Below are 12943 nucleotides of genomic sequence, written 5' to 3' on the forward strand. Positions count from 1 at the left end.
TAACAATTCACTGAAAATTTAACATTTTGTAACAATAAATTTTATAGAAACTTACAAGAAAAGGTTTGACGCAACATAAATATTTTCCTTCCCGTGCGTGGGTGGCTTTGTGTTTGGAGATTCCCGACTGTGTTTTGACCTCTCTACCACACTGTTCCCAAACAATTGGCATTCTACAAGTAAAAAATATGAATAATAATTATCGACAATCATGATAATTTTGAGTAACATGAACGTCGTGATTATCATATTTTAAGTACGCAAAACAGTACCAACAATGTTTTATTGACCATTATTGCATTTTTAAGCACACACTCCGAATCAGAAGTATTTGTGCAAACATACAATGTATGTAGCTTCTATATGAAGAATTACAATGTCCGCCCTATTTTTTAAACCTTCGACAATATTATAATGAATGTTGATTGAATAAAAACAAGAGGGCCATGATGGCCCTGTATCGCTCCACTGTTTTTTTTATGCGAAAAAAACGCGCAATGCGCATGGGTTGAAATGTACTCAAGCATGTGACTTTCTCTGTCTATCCCTCGTCCCATTGGGCGCTTAAAGTTGGAAGGGTGAGCATTTTTATATATGGAAAAAGTTACTACCGTGTTAACTAAACAGACTAAAAAGCCTGTGAATTGTTCCTTTGAAGCACAGTCCAATTGCTTATAACGTAGGTACATTTATCTCTCCAAAAGATATTGTCGTTCTTTCTATTTCACATATTTTAAGATGCCGAAGATCAAATATACGCATTTGATTTGAAACAGATTCACAAGACCCGTAGGAATCAAAATGCCTTAACCCTTTACCAAACTACACATTTTGGACTTTCCCAATTTGAAAAAGGTTGCAGACGACAATTAAATTGTAATGGACTATTAAGGAAATAATCAGGTAGTGTAGAAATAATTGTGATAAAAGGACCAATTGCTCATCTTGAGCAATTTCTCATTTTATCATAATTTTTTATAAAGTCGTCAGCTATAAACCCGTAAAATCCTGTTGGTGTTTGGTAAAGGGTTAATAATCTCTGGTTCCTTCTTAGAGCCTTTGACACATTTATAACAAATACAATAGTAGCATCTTTCTTTGTAAAGAATCATCTCAAACAAGGGCTGTTTGTAAAACATGCATGCCCCCCATATGGGCTGTCAGTTGTAGTGGCAGCCATTGAGTGAATACATTTTTTGGCACTGTGACCTTGACCTTTGACCTAGTGACCTGAAAATCAATAGGGGTCCATCTGTGAGTCATGATTAATGTACCTATGAAGTTTCATGATCCTAGGTGTAAGCTTTCTTTAGTTATCATCCGGAAACCATTTTTTTGTGTGAAGTCACCGTGACCTTGACCTTTGACCTAGTGACATGAAAGTCAATAGGGGTCATCTGCAAGTCATGATAAATGTACCTATGAAGTTTCATGATCCTAGGCGTAAGTGTTCTTGAGTTATAATCCGGAAACCATTTTTCTAAGTTGAGTCACCGTGACCTTTGACCTAGTGACCTGAAAATCAATAGGGGTAATCTGCGAGTCATGATCCATGTACCTATGAAGTTTCATGATCCTAGGAATAAGCGTTCTTGAGTTGTCATCCAGAAAACATTTTACTATTTCGGGTCACAGTGACCTTGACCTTTCACCTGAGAATCAATAGGGGTCATCTGCGAATCATGATCAATGCAACTATGAAGTTTCATGATCCTAGGCATAAAACGTTCTTGAGTTATCATCCGGAAACCATATTACTATTTCCGGTCACCGTGACCTTGACCTTTGACCTAGTGACCTGAAAATCAATAGGGTTCATCTGCGAGTCATGATCAATGTACCTATCAAGTTTCATGATCATAGGCATAAGCGTTCTTGAGTTATCATCCGGAAAACATTTTACTATTTCGGGTCACCGTGACCTTGACCTTTGACCTAGTGACTTCAAAATCAGCAGGGGTCATCTGCGAGTCATGATCAATGTACCTTTGAAGTGTCATGATCCTAGGCCTAAGCGTTCTTGAGTTATCATCCAGAAACCATCTGGTGGACTGACATACGGATGACGGACGGACCGACATGTGCAAAACAATAAACACCCTCTTCTTCGAAGATGGGCATACATATAATTAACAACCAACACATCCCTTAGACCAACAGGCCTGAGAATATAATGATAATCTAAAGATTATTTCTTATATTTATAAATGTATTTAATTAAGTAATACATATGACTTCTAAGAAAATTATAAAATGATAAAAAAATTATATAGATCGTTGGGCAATTGACAATCATATCTCCACAATTCATGAATCACAATTCACAAATGGAACAATGAATCTTTAGTTATTAAAAAGCAGCATATAGACAGTTAAGAACATTGCACTTCATTAATTCCAACACCTTCTCTTGGATACAAAGTTTGAGTTTACAATGCAAAATCATATATTAACTTTTATGGAAATAATTATGTTCATGGAAGTTGTGTTTTAAAATCAATAAGATATTATTAAACTGGTTTAAACACTACAAAAAAGACATTAAATGAACATGTCATCCGAATTTTTTTATCCGGATATATGGTCACTTTCGACATATTTAAATAAATCCCGACTTTTTTCAGTTTATAAGAAAAACATTCAGAACACATGTTATTACTTCAATTCCTTTGTAAGCAGTAACCATCTGATCTAAAATGGCACTAAATGACAGGGTTTTATCTCATGTTTACAAGATGTTGTTGTTGTTGTTGGTCACAGACACACGGCCGCAGTAATCTCCCCTGGTAAACGTCATATGTTCAGTTTTGTGACCTCCCGGGACAGGGTCAAATTTGAGCCCTGGGGAATAATTTGAACAAATTTGGTAGAGAACTATTAGATATCACAACATACCAAATTTAGTAGCCCTAGGCTCTATAATTAAGAACAAGAAGATGTTTGAAGTTTGCACAAAATAGGCCTTATTTAAGCATATGTTCATTTTTGTGACCCTTGGGGCAAGGTCAAATTTGTTCCCAGGGGCATAATTTGAAAAAAACTAAGTAGAGAACTATTAGATGTCACAACCTACCAAATTTGATAGAAATAGGCCCAATGGTTATGGACAAGAAGATTTTTATAGTTTGCACAAAATGGGCCCAATGTAAGCATATGTTCAATTTTGTGACCCATGGGGAACGGTCAAATTTGATCCCAGGGGCTTAATTTGAATAAACTTGGTAGAGGACTATAAGATGTCATTACGTACCAAATTTGGTAGCCCTATGCCATACGGTTATGGACTAGAAGATTTTTTTTAATTTTGCACAAAATAGGACTTATATAAGCAAATTTTCGATTTTTTGACCCCCCAGGGCGGGATCAAATTTGACCCCAGGGGCATAATTTGAACAAACTTGGTAGAGGACTATTAGATGTCACTACATACAAAATTTGGTAGCCCTAGGCCCAATGGTTATGGACTAGAAGATTTTTAAAGTTTTCACAAAATAGGCCTTATATAAGCAAATTTTCAATTTTTTGACCCCCCGGGGCAGGGTCAAATTTGACCCTAGGGGCATATTTTGAACAAACTTGGTTGGGGACTATAAAATGTCACTACATATCTAGTTTGGTAGCCCTAGGCCCAATGGTTCTTGACAAGAAGATTTATAAAGTTTGCACAAAATAGGCCTTATATAAGCAAATTTTCAATTTTTTGACCCCAGGGGCAAAGTCAAATTTGACCCCAGGGGCATCATTTGAACAAATTTGAAAGAGGTTCACCACAGGAACATTCCTGAGAAATTTCATCGGAAATGGACCAGTAGTTTAGGAGAAGATGTTTTAAGAAAAAGTTAACGCACGCACGCACGGACGCACGCACGCACGCACACACGACGGACACAGGACCATGACATAAGCCCCGCTGGCCTTTGGCCAGTGGAGCTAAATATACCACACTTAGCATTTCAATTCGTGTCTTTTCAAACGCGCGGTTGCACTTTTTGGAAAAAATACTAAATTAATTCTGCGCAAACTTAACTCAGTTGTGTATTTTGACAATGCCCGGGCTGTCGTCTTTTTTTCTTTTTTTTTGAAAATGGTTTTGAATTAATGAAGAAATTATCAAAAACGTTACCTGAAGCGATGGTTTGTTGACATCCGATTGTCCCACACATAGCCGAAAAAGTCACGTGGTACAGGCACCTTGATTAAACGCAGGCGAGTAAACAATATTGGAATTACGATACAGATTGATATGATATATTGTGTACTACGTCACGAACAGTGCACTATGCCTATTTTGCGGTTCGATTTCAATTGGGTTATCATGGTGCAGAATCAACGGGGTTTTCAGGGATTTGCACACGGGCTGTACTGAATGTAAACACACCGTTTAGAACTTTACTTATTGAATATCTCAAGTTATTGAAATACGTTTGCAAAAATCTTTAGTGCCTAAAAGGCATTTGTTCTTGCAGTTTGTGTTGATATCTTAAGGTATAATGTCTGAAATTGGTGACAAACGTACTAAAGCGTAATCGTTCAGTATACGTGAACTTTTTGAAAAAGAACACAGGCTTATTAAATAGCGTAATTCTGATGTATTTCACATTGTCAGAAGCAGCATAAAAATCTGTCTATTATGCACTAGTCGAATTTCTTAAAGGGATCTTTTCACGGTTTGGTAAATTGACAAAATTGAAAAAAGTTGTTTTAGATTCGCACATTTTCGTTTTAGTTATGATATTTGTGGAGAAACAGTATTACTGAACATTTACCATAGTCCAATATAGCCATTATATGTATCTTTTGACGATTTGAAAACCTAAAAATTATAAAGCGTTGCAACGCGAAACGATTGAATAATTTGGAGAGTTCTGTTGTTGTCGTTTAAATTTGCGAAACTACGAAGATTGCTTATATAAGGTATAAAATTCGTAAAACAGTGTTAACTTGGCGGAATAGCCGAGAGGGCTATTGCGTTTTCCAGGACTCCGGGGGTCACTGGTTCGAGACCTGGTACCGGCTACTTTTTTCCTTTTTTAAATTTTATTCTTGATTTTTTTACCGGAGCTTTTAAGATTCAATGTTTACATTTATCAATATAAAGCATTTAATGACACACTTCAAAATATGCCAAAATCTGTGAAAAGGCCCCTTTAAGAGAAATTGTTTTTAAAAGTTATTTGGAAAAAACAGCACTTACACACCTACCGGTGTGTTAAAATCTATTAGCGTCTATTTGGGAACCCAACAAAGTCAAGTGATCATGCATTCTGGTTATGTATATTGGGAAGCCCTATTAGTCTGTGTAAAGAATATTTTGCATGTCATTTTTAAGGTTGTATTTGGATAACATAATTTACAGCATTTACACGGAGCCTTACATTGAGATTTTATTTATAGATTAACTTTTTATGGTATGTATTCTCATTTACATGGATTCAGGTGGCATGAATGTATGCATACTCTGTTACAACTGCACATTATTTGTAGGATAAATGAAAAATGATATACACGTATAACACAATAATAGACACAAAATACTTTAATTAAACTTAATAAACATACCAAGCTACGATAAAAGCAGATATAAATATTGAAAAAGAACAGATTAATTGGAGTGCATAACTTAGTTATAACATGTAACTATAACATCAGTGCCAGATGTAGCACCCCGAAAGTCCATATGCAGTAAAACTTTAGGGGCCCACGCCCCTGTCCCCGAGTCGGCCTTGTGCCTTCCTAAACGCCAATGTCTACCAGAAAAACAATGCCCTTTTGCAAATAATTAATAACTGTCGCGTGGAAAGACAATGCCAAGACTTTTATCGGAACACACACTTGGTCGGTCACGGTCTGATGGGGACCCTATAAGTTGTGGGGCCTATATGAAGTTGCTTACTCTGCCTAATGGGTAATCCGGGAATGTCTTTTATCTATCATTATTCTGTAAATGCTGACTGAAGGCTTGTAAGTAGAGGCTAAATACTACTTTAATGCAATAACAAACTACCGGTAAATGCACCCGGTTTAGTTTTTTGACGCAGATTACCGTATTATTTTTTTATGTAAAATGCAAAAAAGAGCGCACAATAATCCTGTATGTGTTGGCTCAGTTTGATAGTGGTTTATTACTTTTTTAATCCAATTAATACTGTATACGCGCATGTGAATTTTAAACGTGTCCAGATTAATAGGGGTCAATAACATAGAAAACACGATTTCAACCGTATAAGCGGCCTGTAAAGGTTGTCGGAACATACGCAGATTTGGTTTAATTGAACATTCATGAAAACATGTAAAGATTGCAAAAACACAAAATAACTCAGTTTAATTAAATAAAAACCATAGTGAAAAATTAGAACATTGTTCCGGAAAATAAACCTGCAAAAAATACTCAATGTCTGATGACATAGTACACACTGAATTATAGTCTGCCTTTTACTAGTAATAGTTTAGTCTGCATCTATTAATAACGTTTTGAAACGAAAAAGAAACCTGTTTGACTTTTGGTAAATTCAGAAATGCGAGGGCATGATATTGGATGAAGACAGCGCGACTGTCGACAAACAAGGTTTGAGTGTAGACTATTATGTATAAACAAATAAAGTTCTAATGACGTGTTGTGCCGGGCACCAGTCGCTTGCGAAGAGGGAACTGGCCGCTGCAAGCATGATTGGTGGAAGTTAGCCGAGGCACGAGGAATGAGTTCCAAAAGATCGATGCGCGGGACGAGATTCTCGCTCTCTTCTTGCTGGACTGCGGCTGAGAAAGGTTCTTTCTGACTGTGCGAAGAATACTAAGAAGAACGTCACGTTTCAACATAACGTAAGTGTTATAGTTTTAAGTGTTATCCTGATAGATTACCAGTACTCAAACCCACAAGCAAAAGTTAACCTAGATAAACACTTTATTGGTAGTACGGGTGGGGTTTTAGTGTCGACTTGTGTTTTTTAGGTTGTATCTTTTTGCTTGACCTCGTGTTTGAAAAAAAAAAATGAAAAATAGGGGATTGAACCTTGCTACATTGAATCCACGCTGTATCGTAACCATTTGTCAAATTTTATAGCAACGCTATTTCTGCTATTATTATTGTATTAAATTGTAAGTAATATTTGAATTTCCCGGCCACGTGTTAACTCGTCCGTGTCGGCCATCTTTGTTGTTGTTACCACAGTTTAGGGCTTAAACTCACGTGGAAGTTAAGTATTTGGTGGGAAATTTATTGTTTCTTTTGAAAAACGTTTTTATTGTCCTTACCATTTTAGCACAAGTTTTCATTTAAGAATTTTTTGGATTTAGTAACTTCCAGTCCGTTTTTTGTTTTTTGTTGTTTTTGTTTAAATTTTCTTCATTTACTTGTAAATTTCTCAATTAACAATGGATATGGGAAATATTTGAGTTCACGTGGTAGGTGGGCCAGTCTGAGATAGTTATAGGTTAAAGGAAAACGTTTTTTACATTATTTTCATTGTCATTGTCACACGAATTTTTCTTTCTTGAATTCCTTTTGTTGTTTTTTTTTTTTTTTTTTTGGGTTGTTGTTGTCTACCAAACATTTTAAACTAAAATGGCGGATATGGGCAGTAGACCCGCCACACCAAGGACACCGGTATCACACAGAATGGTACAGGTAAACTTTGACCCTCCTCACATTTTGACCTCCGTTCCGGGGATTGGACCAAAATTGGCTAAAGCAATTGTAAATCTCCGGGAGAATGCGCGTAACGTATATCCCGAATCTCTGGGAATACTAATGCGGCGACCTCTGGATGAAGAGGTCATGCAGATGCTGGACTTCCGTCCGAATCCAAGGTTATTTGCAATAACATTGGACGAAGATGAAGAAGATATGGGGCGGTTGTATACTGGTGTGTTAGTCCCACACGGGGGGTGGGGGTTAGGTGCGCCAAGGAACCGGCCAGACGCACGAGAAAGGGCTGCGCTTGCCGCAGAGATTAATACCCTGGAGGAGAGTATCTCGGAACTGCAATCGCAGTTGCAAAATTGGTCACAACCCCTGTTCCAAAGATCACTTCCCATTCATGTCCAACACCAATTGGCTGGTCCAGACCAAATATCAACACCCAGCCCCTCCTCCAGGCCAAGACCTTTTCTTTCCTTGCAGACTTTGTCTCATACCCCCATACCCCGATATTTATCTCATACCCCCGCTGGACGTAGGAAACAGAAGTTGCCGTGGGGAAGAACAGACAGCGAGGCGGGTCTTAGGTGGCGCAGTCCAGTCGCCTATAAAACCGAAGAACCTTCCCCCACATACCCATCACGCGTGCACCAGGGCGCATTTGGAGGAAAAATTGAGACGTCCCTACCCCAAGCGACCCTCATGAAGGCATTGCAAGAACTTCCCAATCCTCCGACCACAAGCACACCTTACTTTATTTTTCCAAATAATGGGTCTGTGCTATCTAACCAGGTACCCATTAACCAACCGGTACAAAATCAGCCTGCTAACCTGGTACCTATCAACCAACCTAGCATGTACAATCAGCCTGCTACGTTGGGTACCCATCAACCAACCGGTACAAAATCAGCCTGCTTACCAGGTACCCAACAACCAACCTAGCATGTACAATCAGCCTGCTACGTTGGTACCCATCAACCAACCGGTACAAAATCAGCCTGCTTACCAGGTACCCAACAACCAACCTAGCATGTACAATCAGCCTGCTACGTTGGTACCCATCAACCAACCGGTACAAAATCAGCCTGCTTACCAGGTACCCAACAACCAACCTAGCATGTACAATCAGCCTGCTACATTGGTACCCATTAACCAGCCGGTACAAAATCAGCCTGCTAATCCAGTGCCCATAAACCCACCTAGCCTACCCAATCAGCAGGCTACTCTGGCGTTCATCAACCAATCGGTAATACCGAGACTTCCTATTGCACTCCTGCCTGCAACTACACCAAACCCTGCTACTCGGGATGTGATTACCCGAATACCTAAAACCTTACAGTTTGATGGTCGAAGCAATTGGCCAGTTTTCCGGGGCAAGTTCGAGCGCTATGCCAATTTGCACCAATGGTCAGATGATGAGTGCGCTGATGGGTTGGTTTGGTGTTTGGTGGGACAAGCTGCGGACTTCTATGCTGTATTAACTGACGGCAGGAAAACTGTCCCTTATAAGGAATTACTGCATCGTCTGGAAGAGCGTTTCGATGCCAAAGAGCTCCCTGCTACTGCGCAAGGGCGTTTCCAGGCAATTTCTCAGGGGGTAGGAGAATCATTGGATGAGTGGTCAGATCGGGTACTCACGCTAGCCACTAAGGCATTCCGAGATCTGCCCCAAGTATACGCCACCGAGCAGGCAGTGGCAAAATTCTGCCACGGGTTACAGGACAGAGAAACCGGCCGACAGGTGAGCATTCAGCAACCGAAGTCGATTGGAGAGGCCATTGAAAAAATTAAAATGTTTAACCATATTCAATTGGCTTGTGCCCTTCTCAAAGGGATGGTCATAAAGGGAAATCGGATGAAACTAAGCGGGTTCACATAGTGAACCCAGAGCAGACAACCCAGCCTGTAAGTGGGTTGGCTGTTGATAAACTTACACAAGTGATGGCCCAATTACAAGGTGCGGTTGAAAAACTGAATATCTCTTGTGGAAGTTCGGGTATTGATTCCCATGTCAAACCGCCAGTTCCATTTAACCGTCCTGGGACAGGTGGAGCAAATGGTGGGCAACGTCAAGCAGGCCCCTTTCCAGGGAACGCTCAAAACCAAGGATACAATACCCAACGTCAGGGAATGTTTAATGGAGGTAGAGGTGGCGGAAGGGGTTATCAAGGGCCTAACGCCTACAGAAGGGGCGCCGGAGGGAGAGGGAATAATCCTTTCGTCAATCGTGGGTATCCCTACCAGCCGGCGGTGAACCCTGACGTACGTCAGCCTCAAGGTCTCGGTAGGAGACCCGATAATAGAAATAATGGAGCTTGTTTTAGGTGTGGCACTGTGGGCCATTTCCAACGCGAATGCCCAAGGCCCAACCCCGCCCCTGGCAATATGAACAATGGAGCTTGTTTTAAATGTGGCATTGTGGGCCATTTCCAACGGGAATGCCCAATCAAGCCCCACAAAGAGATTTAAACTAGAGAAGGTCGGGCACTGCGGCCCATGTCCGACCTTGACGTCCGCGGCCAAAAAGGAGAAGATGCCTGTACCGGCTAAACAGTCGGTCCAACAGGAAGTAGTTCGTGTAAGCCATACAAGTTCAATTTCCCTGTTCTGCATGAATGTGCAGGTGGGGGACATTGTAGTTAATGCTGTTGTTGACTCTGCGTCCGAGGTCAGCATCATATCCGAAAAAGTTTATAAGTCCATGAAGCACCCTCCTCCTAAATTACGCGACGTTAAGCTGTTGACTGCGGGCAAGGACATGTCCATGCAAGGTTTTATTGTGGGCCCAATTAAGTTGAAAATTGGCAATTGTTGGTACAAAGAACAATTGTACGTAGCCCCGATTGACACAGATATGCTTCTTGGATTTGATATTCTGGTCAATACGGGAAAAGCCATCCTTAACATGGCGGAGGCCACTTTAATATTTGATGGACAGGTTCTGAGCCTTAATCTTGGGTCAACAGACGGACAACCACGGGTCGCTGAGGTGCGAGTGGGGAAGAGAAGAGTGATACCCCCCAATTCTGTTGTAAGGGTTAAATGCAATATGTCTAAATTTGAGACAGACTATGTGGTGGAATCATTCGGCAATTCAAAGTTGCTTGTCCCTAGGGTGGTACTGTCTGCGGGTTCGGACCCCGTATTGTGCCTACTTAACCCTACGGACCTCGTGCAATTAGTTAAAAAGAACTTTCTTATTGCGAGGGCGTATCCGGTTGCAGAGTATCTTTCCAATGACTCTGCCACCCCAGACTCAGGGGGATGCCGGGTACAAGCTTGCTCTCTTGTGGATCCAGTAATGACGAAAGCATTACCGGAGCACATTCGGGATTTGTACGAACGTTCCGAAGAGCATCTTAATGATTTAGAGCGAAAGCAGCTGGCGGACCTGTTGACTGAGTATCAGGATGTGTTTGCCAGGGACGAATTTGACCTGGGAAATTTCACGGCTATCTCTCACACTATAGATACCGGAAACGCCCTACCTGTCACCGAGCGTATGCGGCGGACACCCGCTATGTTTGTAAAGGAGGAGGAGTCACATCTTGAGAAGATGTTGAGGGCCGGTGTGATCGAGGAATCGACGTCGGAGTGGTCCTCAGCGCCAGTGCTGATCCGGAAGCGAGACGGTAGTGTCAGGTGGTGCATTGACTACCGGAAATTGAACGACGTCACAGTTAAAGATGTGTTCCCCTTACCCTTGATTGATGATTGTCTTGATACGCTAGCAGGCAGTATTTGGTTTTCAAAGCTTGATGCCAACTCAGCTTACTGGCAGGTGAATATAGCGGAGGAAGACCGGATGAAGACGGCGTTTGTCACCAAGTATGGCCTATTCCAGCATGTAAAAATGGGATTCGGACTCTGCAATGCCCCCGCGACCTATTCCCGGGTAATGAACCTGGTTCTTAGGGGTCTCAATTGGGAGACAATGTTGGCCTTCCTTGATGACGTCATGGTTTTAGGTAACTCCTTCACTCATCATCTTTCGAATCTGCGAGATGCTTTGGCCAGATTTCGCTTGCATGGTTTGAAGCTGAAAGCCAAAAAATGTGTCCTTTTCCAGCGTGAGATTGAGTTTCTGGGTCGCAGAGTGAGTAGCAATGAAATTGCCATGACCGATACTGATATTAAGGTTGTTTTAGATTGGCCAGTACCAACGTGTTCGAAGGATGTGGAACGATTCACCGGTTTGGCAAACTATCACCGGGTTTTTATAAAAAATTATTCGGATATAGCGGCGCCATTGTACCGGGTAACGGGCAAGAGTCTCTTCCGGTGGGAAGATGAACAGCAGGATGCTTTTGATGCCTTGAAAAGGGAATTGACATCTCCCCCGGTACTAGGGCTCCCAAACCAGAATAATGAGTTCATCCTGGATACTGACGCGTCGGACGTCGCCATAGGAGCTGAATTAATTCAGTTGCAACATGGAGAGGAACGGGTGATAGCTTACGGTAGCTATGCCCTGACCAAAGAGCAGAGACGGTATTGTACTACCAGGAGCTGTTGGCGGTAGTACGTTTCACACGTCAATTTCGACATTATTTGTTAGGCAGGCCTTTCATAATCAGGACTGACCACTCAAGTTTGACTTGGTTGTTGCGTTTCAAGGAACCACAGGGACAACTGGCACGGTGGATGGAAGAGCTGTCTCAGTTTAATATGGTGCTGCAACACAGAGCAGGCCGGAAGCATGCGAATGCAGATGCTCTCTCTCGTATTCCGGAAAGGGATGGGTCTGCTGAGGGTTCATGTGTGATCCGGTCTGGCGATTTGCCTTGTGGTGGATGCAAGCACTGCCAGAAAACAGATCTGTGGGACGCGTTCATTGAAGACGTAGATGATGCAGTTCCGTTGGCCCAGCCAACAGTGCAAGAAGTTGTCTGTGACCTTGGAACGGTCACCGATGAAATCACTGAAGGGGGCAACGGTGAGACGTGCGGCGTCGGTGGTGGTGAAGGCGTTTATGAGGCGGTTCCGTTGGCCCAGCCAACAGTGCAGGAAGTTGTCTGTGACCTTGGAACGGTCACCGATGAAATCACTGAAGGAGGCAACGGTGAAACCGGCGGCGTCTTACACGATAAAGCAACAACAAAGGAAGACAACAGTGGCAAGCCAGATCCTGAGTTCCAAGGGGAATGTCCGTCTTTAGAAAACCTGTTTCTCAATGCATGTAGAGTCGACGTGTTAATGGCGGATGGCGATTTCCGGGTATGCGCATGTGGTCCCGAACCTGAAGCTGGGGTGCAGATTGCACCAATTGTTTTAGAGCCCAGTAGCTGGGGCTTCACTTGTGCTGAT

The 12943-nt window shown here is 41.7% G+C and overlaps 1 protein-coding gene across 1 annotated transcript in view; it reads left to right on the forward strand.

Annotated features, from left to right (window-relative positions):
- Positions 1-6425: 6425 nt before the first annotated feature.
- Positions 6426-12943, forward strand: part of LOC127842895 (uncharacterized) — a 31080-nt gene continuing 24562 nt past the window's right edge. The window contains exon 1 of the mRNA XM_052372700.1: positions 6426-6565. The gene's annotated coding sequence lies outside the window, so the exon portion shown is untranslated. The remainder of the gene's footprint in view (positions 6566-12943) is intronic.

The sequence above is a fragment of the Dreissena polymorpha genome, chromosome 8 (assembly GCF_020536995.1).
Source record: "Dreissena polymorpha isolate Duluth1 chromosome 8, UMN_Dpol_1.0, whole genome shotgun sequence".
Lineage (NCBI taxonomy): Eukaryota > Metazoa > Mollusca > Bivalvia > Myida > Dreissenidae > Dreissena > Dreissena polymorpha.